General features: G+C 42.6%; 1 pseudogene across 1 annotated transcript; it reads right to left on the bottom strand.

Moving 5' to 3' along the window:
• Positions 1 to 4,016: 4,016 nt before the first annotated feature.
• On the bottom strand, positions 4,017 to 10,727 carry LOC310849055 (C-X-C chemokine receptor type 1 pseudogene; annotated as a pseudogene). The gene is made up of 2 exons (XR_014568735.1): positions 10,662 to 10,727; positions 4,017 to 6,257 (listed from the first exon to the last, which is right to left on the bottom strand). The product of XR_014568735.1 is annotated as a C-X-C chemokine receptor type 1 pseudogene (transcript).
• Positions 10,728 to 13,656: the final 2,929 nt, after the last annotated feature.

The raw sequence follows: 13,656 nt of genomic DNA, 5'->3' as shown, positions 1-13,656 counted from the left end.
GCCCTATTTTTTAAAATAGTGCCAGTCTAAGGTTGTATTCTTCCCATAAAATGGAGTGGCTACTCCAGTTTATTTATATTTTGCAATATTTCTATACTGCCTTTCACATAGTTCAAACCAGGATGGAGAACCACCTTTCTTCCTCTGTGCTTTTAACAGCAGCTGCATCTGCAAAGATTTCCATGGCATAAAGACTAGCACGATCAAAAAGCATGGGAGGAGCTGGTAAAAAAAAGATATGGCAATCTTAGCTGAAACAGATTGCCTAAAAGCACTTGGCCCTAGAGAGTTGAAGAATAAGAAAATGTGCATTCAGCACATCCTCCGTCCTGCTCTTTCTCTTTTGTCGGCAACTGTGAGGCAACTGGGTGCAACGGTGGGCAAGGGAGATGCCTCTTAGCCAACCATTTGTTCCCCTCTGCAGGCTTCCTGCTGTTCTTGCAAAAGGCTGCTTCAATGAAATCTCTTAAGCAAGAGGTTTCCCAGTGGCAACTGCAGAGGAAATGCAGAGCCTGTGAAGGAAGCATAGTCTGTACCTGTAAACATATTAGGCCTGTCAGGTGATTAAATAAATATAAAGGCAGGGACCATGTCTACACAGAAGGAAGCCCCACTGACTTAGAATGTGTGGATAGGGTTGCAGCCTTGTTTGCTTAACTGCAGAAGTGATGAAAACTACAGGCATTTGCAAATGATTAAAATGATAGCTCTGAAGAATGAGACAAAGCATGATTTATTTGCAGAAACGATGCACAGACAGCAGGCACCATCTCAGAATAGGTGTCCTGTCCTGGGTGAGAAAAAAGCAGGATGCCTCTACAAGGGTGATCAGATGCAGTGTTAGAAACTGAGATACGAAAGCTAGGAGCTAAATGGCACCTTAAACCTAGGTTATGGGCGCAACAGCAGAATGTCCAGGCACCCTTTTTATAACAAGAATACAAAGCTGGAAATGAATGAACTGCAGCTGAAAACTTGTGTTCATTTTTTGAGGCCACCAAGCGTGAAACGCTGCCTTCGTGTAAGGCCAGCTGAGAGGCGGAACCTATCAGCTTGCCTGACGCTGCAGTGATCTCTTGGAAATTGAGCAGGGAGGAATTTCTCCTCCCACACCCTCAGGGCCAGAAGCGGCAGTTTTAATCTGAAATCTTAGACGCAGTACTGTGGTCTGGAGCTGAGAAACTGCTCGTGTTTATGAAATTCCCTGTCACAAAACGCGCCTGGAACAATGGGAATTTCGAATACTGGTTGGATGCAACTGAGGTTGGAACCCCTGCACTTTTAATAGCTGTGTAGAAGAAAGATTTTCAGCAGCCAACTCTCTTCATGAAAGCAACATCTGCTAAAATTCCCTCTTTTATATAGCTATGAAAAGTATAGGAGCCCTGTCCTTTCTTTTGCCTGGGTGCACACCATGGCTCCTTGGCCATGAAAAGTGTCTCCACTAGCAGAGTTGAATGGTGAAGCTCAGAAACCCTCCCAAATGTGCCTATTGAGGAGATCTGTAATGTAGCATCACCCTCCCAGGATGCATCTCTCAGCTGTGATGGGTGAGGATGATGTCAGCTGTTTACAGTAGGTGAGGAGGATGTGGGGGCTTTTCTCAAAAACCAGTTGGGTAACAGCTGCTCTGGCATCCTGGAAATGACATCTGCCAGCAATCTCATAAGCACCAGTCTTGAGTACAAAGGTGGGAAATCCCTTTACAACCTTGGATTGCAACTGTCTCTGGGGCAGAGGACAGCCACTACTAGCTAGAATACCATAATCACAAAAAGCTCATAAATTGGTCAGGAAAACGTCTAGTTTTGTTCAAAGTAGCTAGGGAACACAATTCTCTAAACCCAATGGACTCTATAATGTGTAAGATAGTATCATCTGGAATTTGAGGACCAGCAAAGAACTACAGTGGTACCTCGGGTTAAGTACTTAATTCGTTCCGGAGGTCCATTCTTAACCTGAAACTGTTCTTAACCTGAAGCACCACTTTAGCTAATGGGGCCTCCTGCTGCTGCTGCCGCGCCGCCGGAGCACGATTTCTGTTCTCATCCTGAAGCAAAGTTCTTAACCTGAAGCACTATTTCTGGGTTAGCGGAGTCTGTAACCTGAAGCGTATGCAACCCGACGTACCACTGTACTAAAAAAATCATCACAAACAAGCTGTAAATGGGTCAGAAAAATATTGTGTTTTGTCCAAAGCCTCTAATTTGTCCCTAATTTTAGAGACTGAGCAGCTCCTGCTTTGCTTATAGGTCCAGTATTGAAAATGCAGACATGATCCTACCAAATATACACATTGATTACATTGAATATGCACTAGTTCATTATTTTATTGGATTCTAGAATAGCTGTACACTTGTGCATGAAAGGAAATTTGTGGTCTCTGTTGCATCAAAAGATTCCAGTCAATATAGCAACATGATTTGTTGCAAAATACAGTCATTGGACATCATGTCCATCTGAACATTGACTAAACAAAAAAGATATATCTGTTTCTGGAGAGGTCTGTAGACACATTGCCCACATCTAAAATATCTCCATCAAAAGACTGACTGACATCTAATCTGCTCATCACGCCTTCTTCTTTCTAATGCAGTACGGAGAAATATGTTAACATTTAACCTCAGTGTGCACAGCTCGTGAAGACTCCATAGCAAGCACTTTCCTATAGAAGCACATGAGGTTTCCTAAACACTCCTTCTACACTGTTCCATCATGGTGATGTCCCACTAAGTTCAATGGGGCTTTCTTCTGAGAGGAATGTATTGGGTTGTGCTATAAATGATTCAGGACTTCTTCCCATATTATGTGTTACTTGTATGAAAAGCAATTCCATGGACAAAATAGTGGGAAACCCATACACAGATTTTCATATGTTACATGCACAAATGCATATTATCCATTGGATGTTCATGTGCCTGGAAGCTTCAGTTGATGTGTTTTTGTGTATACACACAAACACATATACATGCACAGATGTACACACATAAACACACACAAAAGAACACACACACACCTATTGGGAAGTGCCTGATGCTACTTGGAAATTTTTAGAAACAAAAAATATTGCGATTTTTAAATGGATAGTGTAATCTGCGAGTTTGGAACCATCACATCAAAAAATAGGTGAAGTCACCTCAGTATTCAAATGGTGATGAAGTCTGCTGCCCCTGCCTCAGGAACCCTTGTACTCAATTTAGTGATGAAATCTTGAGAGACAACCAAACCTATGCCAAAAAATGGGCATAGGTATCAAGCATTCTTCTACAGCAGGCACTTCTAAATGAGTGACCAATTATAAGACATGCAACTTAAGGTATCAGTGTAGAAGTCTTTTGTTGTTAGTGTTTTAATAACAACTTCATCAGGTGCTGTACATGTAGAAAATATAAGAGAGATTGAATAGTTAAACCAGGATTCTTTATTGGGCCAACATCTTATATAATAAGGGAAGGTAACATGTCACCTGTTTAGAATTTGTAGGAATACATATCTACATAACATCAGCCAGACCTTCTTATTTCATACAGCTAGCTACAACACTGGCAGTATAGGCAGAGGCAGAGGGCCGATACTTTATCCCTGAGATATCATGCATCAACAGCCATGTAGACAGTTTGAAGCTCACACTAGGTCATCAGTTCTCTATTTCTGGCTGTCAGCAACTCTCGGCTGGTTGCCCAAGAAACTATAAAGACAAGGAAAGGTTTCTTACAGTACTTTTTTATTTCAAACTTTACAGAGAGAGGCTACAGAATCCAGCCTCTTGGATAATGGCATTGTCCCGAGTGAATCTTCATTCATCATCATCATCATCATCATCTCCTCTACGGGTGCCACTAAGTGCCCTCTGTCTTTGAGCTCTTTGCTCGCCTACTTTTAAGGCTCGCCAGGTTCTGGGAGATGGTGGGTCTGGAATGCTTTCTAGTGACAATGTGTCAGCCAGCTGCTGCTCCAGCTCTGCCTGCTCCTCCTCTCCCATTATTTCTCAACTTTTCCTCCTCATCTGCCTCTGACCTCCCACAAACCACTGTTGTGAATCTATACAGTCTTCCTCCTCCCTGGAAGGGACAAGATGGGGAGGGAGTCTCCACCACTCCTCCTCCTCTGCCCAGCCCCAGACACTGGCTCTAGATGTGCACAATGAACCTACCTAGCTTGACACAAGTGAATTATGGCAATCAGATCAATGCATCCTGTTCCTTAATTCATGGTATGTTCGCATTAGCAGCTTAAAACACAGCAAATGTTTTGAGAGGACTGCAGCAAACAGCAGTATGTCAAGGAACTACAGGATTAATATTAATTGTAAATAATGTGTGAATGCAGCTTCAAAAACTAGCAGTAGAAACACTGGATTTGGATTAAGCAGTAATGGGAAAATACCCTAACTATTAGGGAAATATGAGACCTCAGGTAAAAGGTATGGAGACGGGCCTCTTCCTTAAAGGCCATTGTGTGCATTATTCCTTATTACCACCCTCTCTCCATTGCATTGACCTAATCATAGCTCTGCAGGCGAATTTACAGCAAAATCATATTTCTATCAAGATGTATTAACAAATTCATTTTAAAGTAAACAAAAGAAAGATCCATAAAAGAATAATTAAAAATGCATTTGAGATAGTTAGAATTAAGTTTGTTTTCTCTCCATATATCTTATTTTTTGTTAAGCATATAAATCCACCCATAATTTTGTCACAGGATTCTACTTTAGACAGATTGGCTATGGAAATACAGGATATTGTTTGGCTATCATTTATCAAAGAACTGTATATTATCTGCACTGGACATAACCTGGTAGCCATCTTGGTTTTAATGCACAGAATTCCATTTGAGAACATTATACATGTTTCTGGGTGTACAATATCTGATGTGCAAATATTCAGATTATTTGAATCACAAAAACTTTCTGGAAGGAAAATAGACATATTTGCTTTTCTGACAAGCATGTGGGGATGTTTTGTGTCATCAATAATCATTGCTGAATCTAAGCTAATACTGGCAGATTATTTTTATTTTATTTATTTTATTATTTCTACACTGCCCTATACCCAAAGGTATACAGGTGTTTTTTTAAGCATCTCAATGGTATCACTTTAGTGAGTCTGACTCTTGAAGCCTCCTTATAAGCATGGCTATTACAGAGTTGTAGATGTGATGCCAGAGGTCGATGAGAAGGAGGAACCCCTTCTAAACCGAGTCAAGGCGTCTTTGCTGATGATGCCTCTTGTGACCAGGATCTTGAGGAAGTTGTTCCGGAACTTCTGCCCTATGAAGGCATATATGATGGGGTTTATGCAGCTGTGAGCAAATCCCAGGATTTCAGTACCCGAAAGGGCTGCATCAATGCTGTTGCGAAGGTCACAGGTTTCACCAATAGCTCCAGACCTCATTAACGTATCAAGAAGCAGAGAGATATTGTAGGGCAGCCAACAGACCAGGAAGACCAGCACCACAGCCAAGATGACCTTCATGGCCTTCTTTCTTTGACTGTTATTAGTCTGGTAGAGTCTGTGTACCGTCACACCATAGCAGAAGAGCATGATGATCAAGGGAAGAAAGAAGCCAAACGTTTGTGGCAGGATTCTCAGTTTCACCCTAATCTCAGATGTCTGATTCCCTTCAATATTTTCATAGCAAACACACTTGTAGAAATCAGGTGGTAGGTAAGCCACACGGAAGATAATCCCAGGAAGGGAGAAGAGGAAGGAGAACAGCCAGATGCCAACGCAGACAAATTTGACCCAGCTCCTCTTCTGAGTGACTGCCCGGGTAGCATAAACGATTGCCAGGTAGCGATCCATGCTGATACAGGCCAGCAGGAGGATGCCGCTGTAGAAGTTGACTTCCTTCAGGAGTGACAGGATTTTGCACATGGGAGTGCCAAAGATCCATTCATGCGCTCTTTCTACAGCCCAGAATGGCAAACTAAGTGCAAAGAGGAGATCAGCAATGGCGAGGTTCAGAAGATACACATCTGTGGCAGAACGGTTTCCTTTGTTGTAGGCAATCACCAGAACCACCAAGGAGTTTCCCACCAGGCTCAGAAGGCATGTGAGACCGTAGATGAATGCCACTAGGTACTTGAAAACATCTGGTGTAACATTAATTCTGCAAGGTGAGGCTGCTGCTGCTATACTGTTAGGGTCAAAGGTGCCGTAGACGTCACTGTAATTGCCATCTAGATAATAGTCCAGAAAATCCAGATCAGAAAGCACAACTGAATTTGACATTATTGAGGTCTTGTTCTGGGCCTGTGTAGAGTATGAAACCAAAACAGACATATGAACGAGTTCATTAAGATCAGTGGGATACATATTTGTTATATATGGGCCCAACCTAAGTTGAACCATTCTCAAAATGCTTGAACATTTTAACAAAGTTAAAACTGCTGCATCTTAAATCCTGCATATCAGTCAATGTTACACAAGAACCAAACAATAGAGCTAAAAGGAACCCGGCACTCATCTAACAATTCCATTTCCTGCTACCATTCAAAACCTGTTGCTAAACGGAGTAGCCTTTGAAATCCAGATTATACTGCGTGCAGAAACTCTGCCACAAGTGACAAGAGTTTGCTTTGGGACAGGAGTGGAATTGTCTTCAGGCTGATTCAGGGAGAGATAACTGAGGAAAAAGATCTACTTTTTTCTATCCATACCCTCCAATATCTCACTATTCAAAATCAGGATGCTCCATTTTTGGTCCTGAGCTCTTGGGGGAACCAGCTGACTCTTGCAGGAGGAGGTTCCCCATCACTGGTGTGTGAAAACATATACAGTGGTGCCTTGCAAGACGAAAATAATCCGTTCCGCAAGTCTCTTCGTCTTGCGGTTTTTTCGTCTTGCGAAGCATCCCTATTAGCGGCTTAGCGGATTAGCACTATTAGCGGCTTAGCGGCTATTAGCGGCTTAGCGGCTAAACGGCTTAGCGACTTAGAAAAGGGGGGGAGCGAAAAAAGGCGCAAGGCTCGCAAGACGTTTTCGTCTTGCGAAGCAAGCCCATAGGGAAATTCGTCTTGCGAAGCGCCTCGAAAAACGGAAAACCCTTTCGTCTAGCGGGTTTTTCGTTTTGCGAGGCATTCGTCTTGCGGGGCACCACTGTAAGTGGCTGGCTTTTCCACACACACACACAAAATTGCATTGATTTGATAAAACCAACCAGGCTTCTTTCCACACAAGAGCTTTCTGACAACATAGATATGATAGGTCAATTCCAGACAGATTCCAACTATGCAGGTTGAATGTGTGGCCATTTCTCCTACTTTTCCTAATGAAAACAAAGACTGGGTTTTCTATCATTCCACAGACGCCATAGATTGCAGCAACAGGGACATAATTTAATTATTAAAAGCATATTTTGTTCCCAAGAAGGGACCCAGGTGGCGCTGTGGGTTAAACCACAGAGCCTAGGACTTGCCGATCAGAAGGTCGGCAGTTCGAATCCCCGTGATGGGATGAGCTCCCTGCTCCTGCCAACCTAGCAGTTCAAAAGCACATCAAAGTGCAAGTAGATAAATAGGTACCACTCTGGCGGGAAGGTAAATGGCGTTTCTGTGCACTGCTCTGGCCACATGACCCGGAAGCTGTACGCCGGCTCCCTCTGCCAATAAAGGGAAATGAGCGCCACAACCCCAGAGTCGGCCATGGCTGGACCTAATGGTCAGGGGTCCCTTTACCTTTACCTTGTTCCCAAGAGGGTTGTGCCTCCTTTTCAAAACTCTTTTAAGTTTTCTCTAGTTTTATTTATACCCCTTCCTTTCATTTCTGTTAGTGTTTATTGTGCTTATTTTTTAAAATGTGTAATCGATCATGGATATCTGTGATTCCTGCACACAACAAGGGCTCACACAGGTACTAAAGCAGCCAAAAAATAAAATAACATATGGGAATTTCTGCAATAAGGGGATTATTCGGAAAATATTGGGTGCTTCCAGATGACCTGTTTACTGAGCACGCAAAGCTTCATTGCTCCAAAGCTTTATGGTGCTTTCCCCTGTCATTTTCCTTATACTGTAACAAAAAGTCAAAAATTGTGCAACATGAATTTGCCAGTACAGTGGAACCTCGGGTTAAGAACTTAATTCGTTCTGGAGGTCCATTCTTAACCTGAAACTGTTCTTAATCTGAGGTACCACTTTAGCTAATGGAGACTCCCGCTGCCGCCACATGATTTCTGTTCTCATCCTGAAGCAAAGTTCTTAACCCGAGCTACTATTTCTGGGTTAGCGGAGTCTGTAACCTGAAGCATTTGTAACCTGAAGCATCTGTAACCCGAGGTACCACTGTACGTGATTGAGTCTCTCCCTAAAATAGCAACTGTCTGGAGGGGTTTATTGTCTATTCTGAGGACCAACCAGGGCTTTTTTCAGCTAGAACTCACCGGAGCTCAGTTCCAGCACCTTTAAGGTGGGCACCATTATAAGAGAAGAAGGGAGGCACTCATGGTGAGTTCCAGAACATTTTTTTCTAGAAAAATAGCACTGGAGCAACTAATGCACAATGTTTTCCTTTTATGAGGCTAAAGTACATGTGGTGAAGAATTTGATATCTGTGTACACCAGAGGTAGGCAGCATGGTGCTCTCCTTTTATCTTGGATTTCATCTCCCATTTGCTCCATTCCTCATTTCCCAATGGTCAGGGATGATAGGCGTTGTAGTTCAGCATTATCTGGAGAGCACCACATTGCCTACATCTGGCATATTACTACACACCATCATATGTGAAAATGGATCAAGTGTTTATTTTTATGTGATAACTTCGAAACATCTGTCATAACCACTGCTGAACATACACACGTGCTATTTTGCTCTCTTCCTGTGGAGAGGATATGTCTGTGTAGCAAAACTACATGTGTGAAGTTTCACCTTTGCGGCAATGTGGGGAAATCTGTGCCAATAACTTGGTTGCTTTTGCTGTTCTTGCAATAGGAAATGTGAGCACACCTCTTTCTCAAGATGCACAGCATGTTTGCTTTAGCAGGTCTGCCATGCAAGTCTCATTCCTGAGGTCTGCGTTAATACCCAATGCATAAAGTTTTTCCTACATGGACCTTTGTTCCCTGCTTTAAGGCTAGGAAACAACCAACACTGGAGAGATTACTCCTTTCAGTATATATTCAAAATCCAGATTGACTCATTTATGTGCAAAAAAAAAAAATCAACCTATAGTGACATTTCCTGATATTCCTATCTTTCATATGATTTGTAAAATTAGCCTGGTGACGAGTTCAATGTAGATTTGGACATTCTGTTTCTAAAATGCTGCTGTAACATGGGAGTGAACAGAAATGATTTGGCTCAGAAGCTGCCACTGAGATAGTCTCCTGTTGCAATTAAATGCTTCTCTGGGCTGACACTGTAAACTCCCTTTTGCTCACTGGTCCAATAGAATACCCCATAATTGCTACATAGCCAGGCAGTACATGGCAGTTTGGTTTGTATCCCTGATGCATGCTGCAAAGAGTCAGGGGGAAATGTGTGGTACATTGCAATGCCAGTCTGTGTAATCACGAAGTCCTAGAAAATGCATGAGGAGACTCATGCACAGGTGCAGCTGCTATTGAATACATGACAACGATTTCCTGTATAAACAGGTCTCTCCTGTGGAGGCAGCTTTACTTTCGGGGTGTGTGAGTGTGAGTGTGATGAGTGTACTATTAGCTGCTTCCTTTAAGAATATAAGAGCAGCATCTTTTCCCCTTCACCTTTCTCTGTTTTTCCCAGTCAAAATTTATGCTGTAAGCTCTCTGAGGCCAGGAACCTGTCTTTTTGGCTTATGAGGGGTAGCAGCAACAGCTGTAGTAAATAGTTGTTGCAATTGTTGGTAATGATGATGCTGTCTATAGCTCATCATCACTTGCAGAATCCTTCTCTAGATAGCTGTTGCACCTCAGAAATCATTCTGTATTAGTTCCAAATATGTGATCTGCTTATAACCATCTACCCCACATCAGAAACAACTGCAATTCAGTATCAGATGCATCACTTTGTATTCAAAATTATCTATTATTATTATTATTATTATTATTATTATTATTATTATTATTATTTCCCCTGCCTTTCATCCCGAAGTCCCAGGATGGGCTACAACAATTATAACACAACATTAATATTTAAACACACAGTAGCACACAGTATTAGACATCTCTGTGTATTTTGTTTCCGATTATTCTTTAAAATTGGAAATACTGTATGCTCAATTGCAAGAAAAATATGATCAGTGCTAAACAAAAAAATTCCTTCCAGTAGCACCTTAAAGACCAACTAAGTCAGTTCTTGGTATGAGCTTTCGTGTGCATGCACACTTCTTCAGATATATGATCAGTGCTGTAATATCACATGAAAAATGGGTTTTAGACTGGTATAATTTAATATGCTGTTCCAAATAATATTTAGTAAGATTTGAGTCTGCCGACTGACATCGCAATACAAGACAGATACAATCATCATGATGAACAGTGAGGATCTCACCGTCAAAATGCTACAGCAACTTAACTTTTATCATCTAGCTTGTTAGACATTTATGTAGAACTTTAGCACCCTGGAATACCAAGTTTTGCCTATCAATGCATTGTTCCCAATATATTAATGTATTGTCCTTATCATCATTCTCATATCCTCAGTCCTATGCAAAGTTAGACAGAGTCATCCACTTACCTGCCTGCTTTAGGGAATCGTCTTGAGGACACCAGCATGTGGTGCTGAAAGTTCGGGTTTTCTAGGAGGAACTGGCCTTTGCAAAACTTCCCTCCACAGAGCACATCAAACCCTTTGTTACATTACCTAAGAGGCGGGGTGAGGAATGGCCTGTGGATGACTATAACAGGAAACAGCTCCAACTGTGAGAAGTATACTAGTAGGTGGCTCGCTCAGTTCCTTCACTTTGATTACCCCAACAAGATACTAGTTCGCAGAGCATTACCTGCAAACTTCACCTGTATGCGAAGACAGGCTCTGGTGGATTGAGCGAATGAGACCAATAGTGCGTCCATTGGTCAAGAAGGCAGTTTCTGCACATGCTGTAGAGGGAAGTGAGAGGCAGATAGGGCTTGTCAACCTGGGTAGGTAGTTCATCTAGGAAAAGGAAAACACTGTTCCTAAACCTCCACTGCCTTGTGGAAAATTTTTGGGAGAAGAAAAGGATAAGGCGTAAACCCTACATAAATGATGTATACCAACCTCCCATCAGATTATGGCTAAGTGCCTATCCACAAAATCCTACTGCAACCACGTAGTGCAAATTCTTGGTGTTACACAACAGGATTTGTGAGGTCCACATCTGAGAACCAGGGCTGTGCAGGAGAAACGCAGATTGATGTAAAGCTTGGAGACTTGCGTTCCACCACTGCCTTTATTTATCAACCTCACTCTCTAAATGTAAAAACAAATTAGGGCTCATGCCAATGAGCTATTCATTTATTCAGACTTGCTTGCACAAAGCTTACACAGAGGTTAGATTATCGGCATGCGCACGCACGCACCCACCCACACCCTAGCTGGTATTTTCTCATAGGCATGTTCTTCAGCCTGTCAGTGACACAATAACAGTGCAATAGTAGTGGTTTTATACCAGACTGTCCACGCATCATTCCACTTTATTTGTTGTTCTGTGACACTTCCCCAGAGTTACTGCATTATTGCCATCTGGAGGGGCACTCTTATGCTATAGTGAAGGGGTGGTCAACTTCCAAGACACTGCAATTTACTCACAGAGTTAAAAACTGCCAGTGATCTACCCCCTTTTTGGGGGTTCAGGTCAAAAATCTTGAGGGGTTTTTTAGGGAAGCCAAAGTTGTTGAGCTTCTTTTGGGGGGAGCCAGTGATCTACCAGTGATCTACCACAGACGTCCAGTGATCTACCGGTAGATCATGATCTACCTGTTGGACGTGCCTGCATAGTGCAACAAAAGTGAAACAAAAGAACTGCAGAATTCTGCTACAAAAAGTTACAGGCAGAAAGCTATGGAACCTGCATCCGTTGGAAATAAAGCTGTATATAACCATGGAGTACTACTCTGTATTAATTATGGATTATTATTCTAATAATGGATGTTGGAATTTCTTGGAGATAAAGTCATTATACTGGACTGGAGGAAGACTATTCTTGACTTTTAGCAATAATAACAATTGAGGAGCCCCTTTTGGACATTTTGTGTGGAAAGGGAAATGAATGAGATACCTGGGGTTGAATACTGGAAAAATACTGCCTAGCAGATTGATGAGCAGAGTGGTATTACCTTGGAATACAGCTGGATACTATTCTGAATGCTGAATATTTTGAATAATGTTTATATACCTAATTGACAGACGAAGAATCAGAAGTCCAATTTATTTCCTTCTTGTTGCTCTTTCCTTTTATTTTTCATGAGCTTTACTTCTTGTGTTTTCTATTTCTCTTTCTTCTTTTATCAACTTTACTTTTGCTTTTGTTTTATTTTTTGAGGTCCTCTACTATGGGTTAATGAGGGCACACACAAGCAGGTGATGGATGGAAGGTGAAAAACCCTGCGTGAGAGACAGGGAAGGGTCTCCCAGGGTGGGAGGTTGGGAAAAGGGAAGCTCCCAGACACCGGCAGAGGAAGAGGAGTGCGGGGGGGGAGTGCACCGCCCCCGGCAGCTCCATCCCGGTGGGGTTCCATCGCAGCTGCTCCCCCGCCCACGCTGGGTGCCATGCCTCTGCAGGCGGCATGCCATGCCCCCAGGATACACGCCACGCCCCTGGAACGTGCGCCAGCCCCACCCCTACCTGCTCTCTGCCCCCCCCCCCGCCCCCCGGTGCCGGAGCATGAAGCTCCGCCACTGCTCCCAGGTGAGAGCTGGGAGGGTCCACCCTTTTATGTGAGACAAGATATACAGTGGTACCTTGGGTTACAGATGCTTCAAGTTACAGATGCTTCAGGTTACAGACTCTGCTAACCCAGAAATAGTACCTCGGGTTAAGAACTTTGCTTCAGGAGGAGAACAGAAATCGCACGATGGCGGCTCAGTGGCAGCGGGAGTCTCCATTAGCTAAAGTGGTGCCTCAGATTAAGAACAGTTTCAGGTTAAGAACGGACCTCCAGAACGAATTAAGTTCTTAACCTGAGGTACCACTGTACTTCTGATAGAGGGCTTTGTATTTTCTTCTTCTTTCTCTTTTCTTTTCTTTTTTGTGGATTTCTTTTTTTACATTTTTATTTAGCTTAATCTGTTTTTTATTGTGTTCCATGCTGAAAAGTTTCAATAAAAATAAATTTAAAGGAAACAAAGCTATATACCTGCCCGAAAACGTTTGCCAATGTGAATGGTGCTGAAAGCGAGCTTGCATATAACCATCTCGATACCATCAAATCATCATGAATGCACAATAAAAAGGGATGTCTGAGAGGGGTCTTTGTTGAGCATTCATTCTGACTTGCTTGTTGGGTGATTATGCAGCAACGAGCATTCATCTTGCATTCATCCTCATTTCCTTGTAAGGTATTTACATGTGGATTTGCCAGGTCAGGAGCATCCCAAACCCTGGGGTTTCAGGGCCCAGATCTGAGACCTAAGGGCCCCGGTGATGCCACAGTGTCAGGCTTTAGAGAATCCGATCCTTCCCACAGTGGCAGCCAAGAAGCAGATAAATAAGAGGAGTCCTTACCAAGTACTTTATTCCATAATTCACAGA

This window comes from Podarcis gaigeae, assembly GCF_964106915.1.
Source record: "Podarcis gaigeae genome assembly, chromosome: 1".
In the NCBI taxonomy this organism is placed as follows: Eukaryota; Metazoa; Chordata; class Lepidosauria; order Squamata; family Lacertidae; genus Podarcis; species Podarcis gaigeae.
This window is presented reverse-complemented; position numbering and strand designations above follow the sequence as displayed.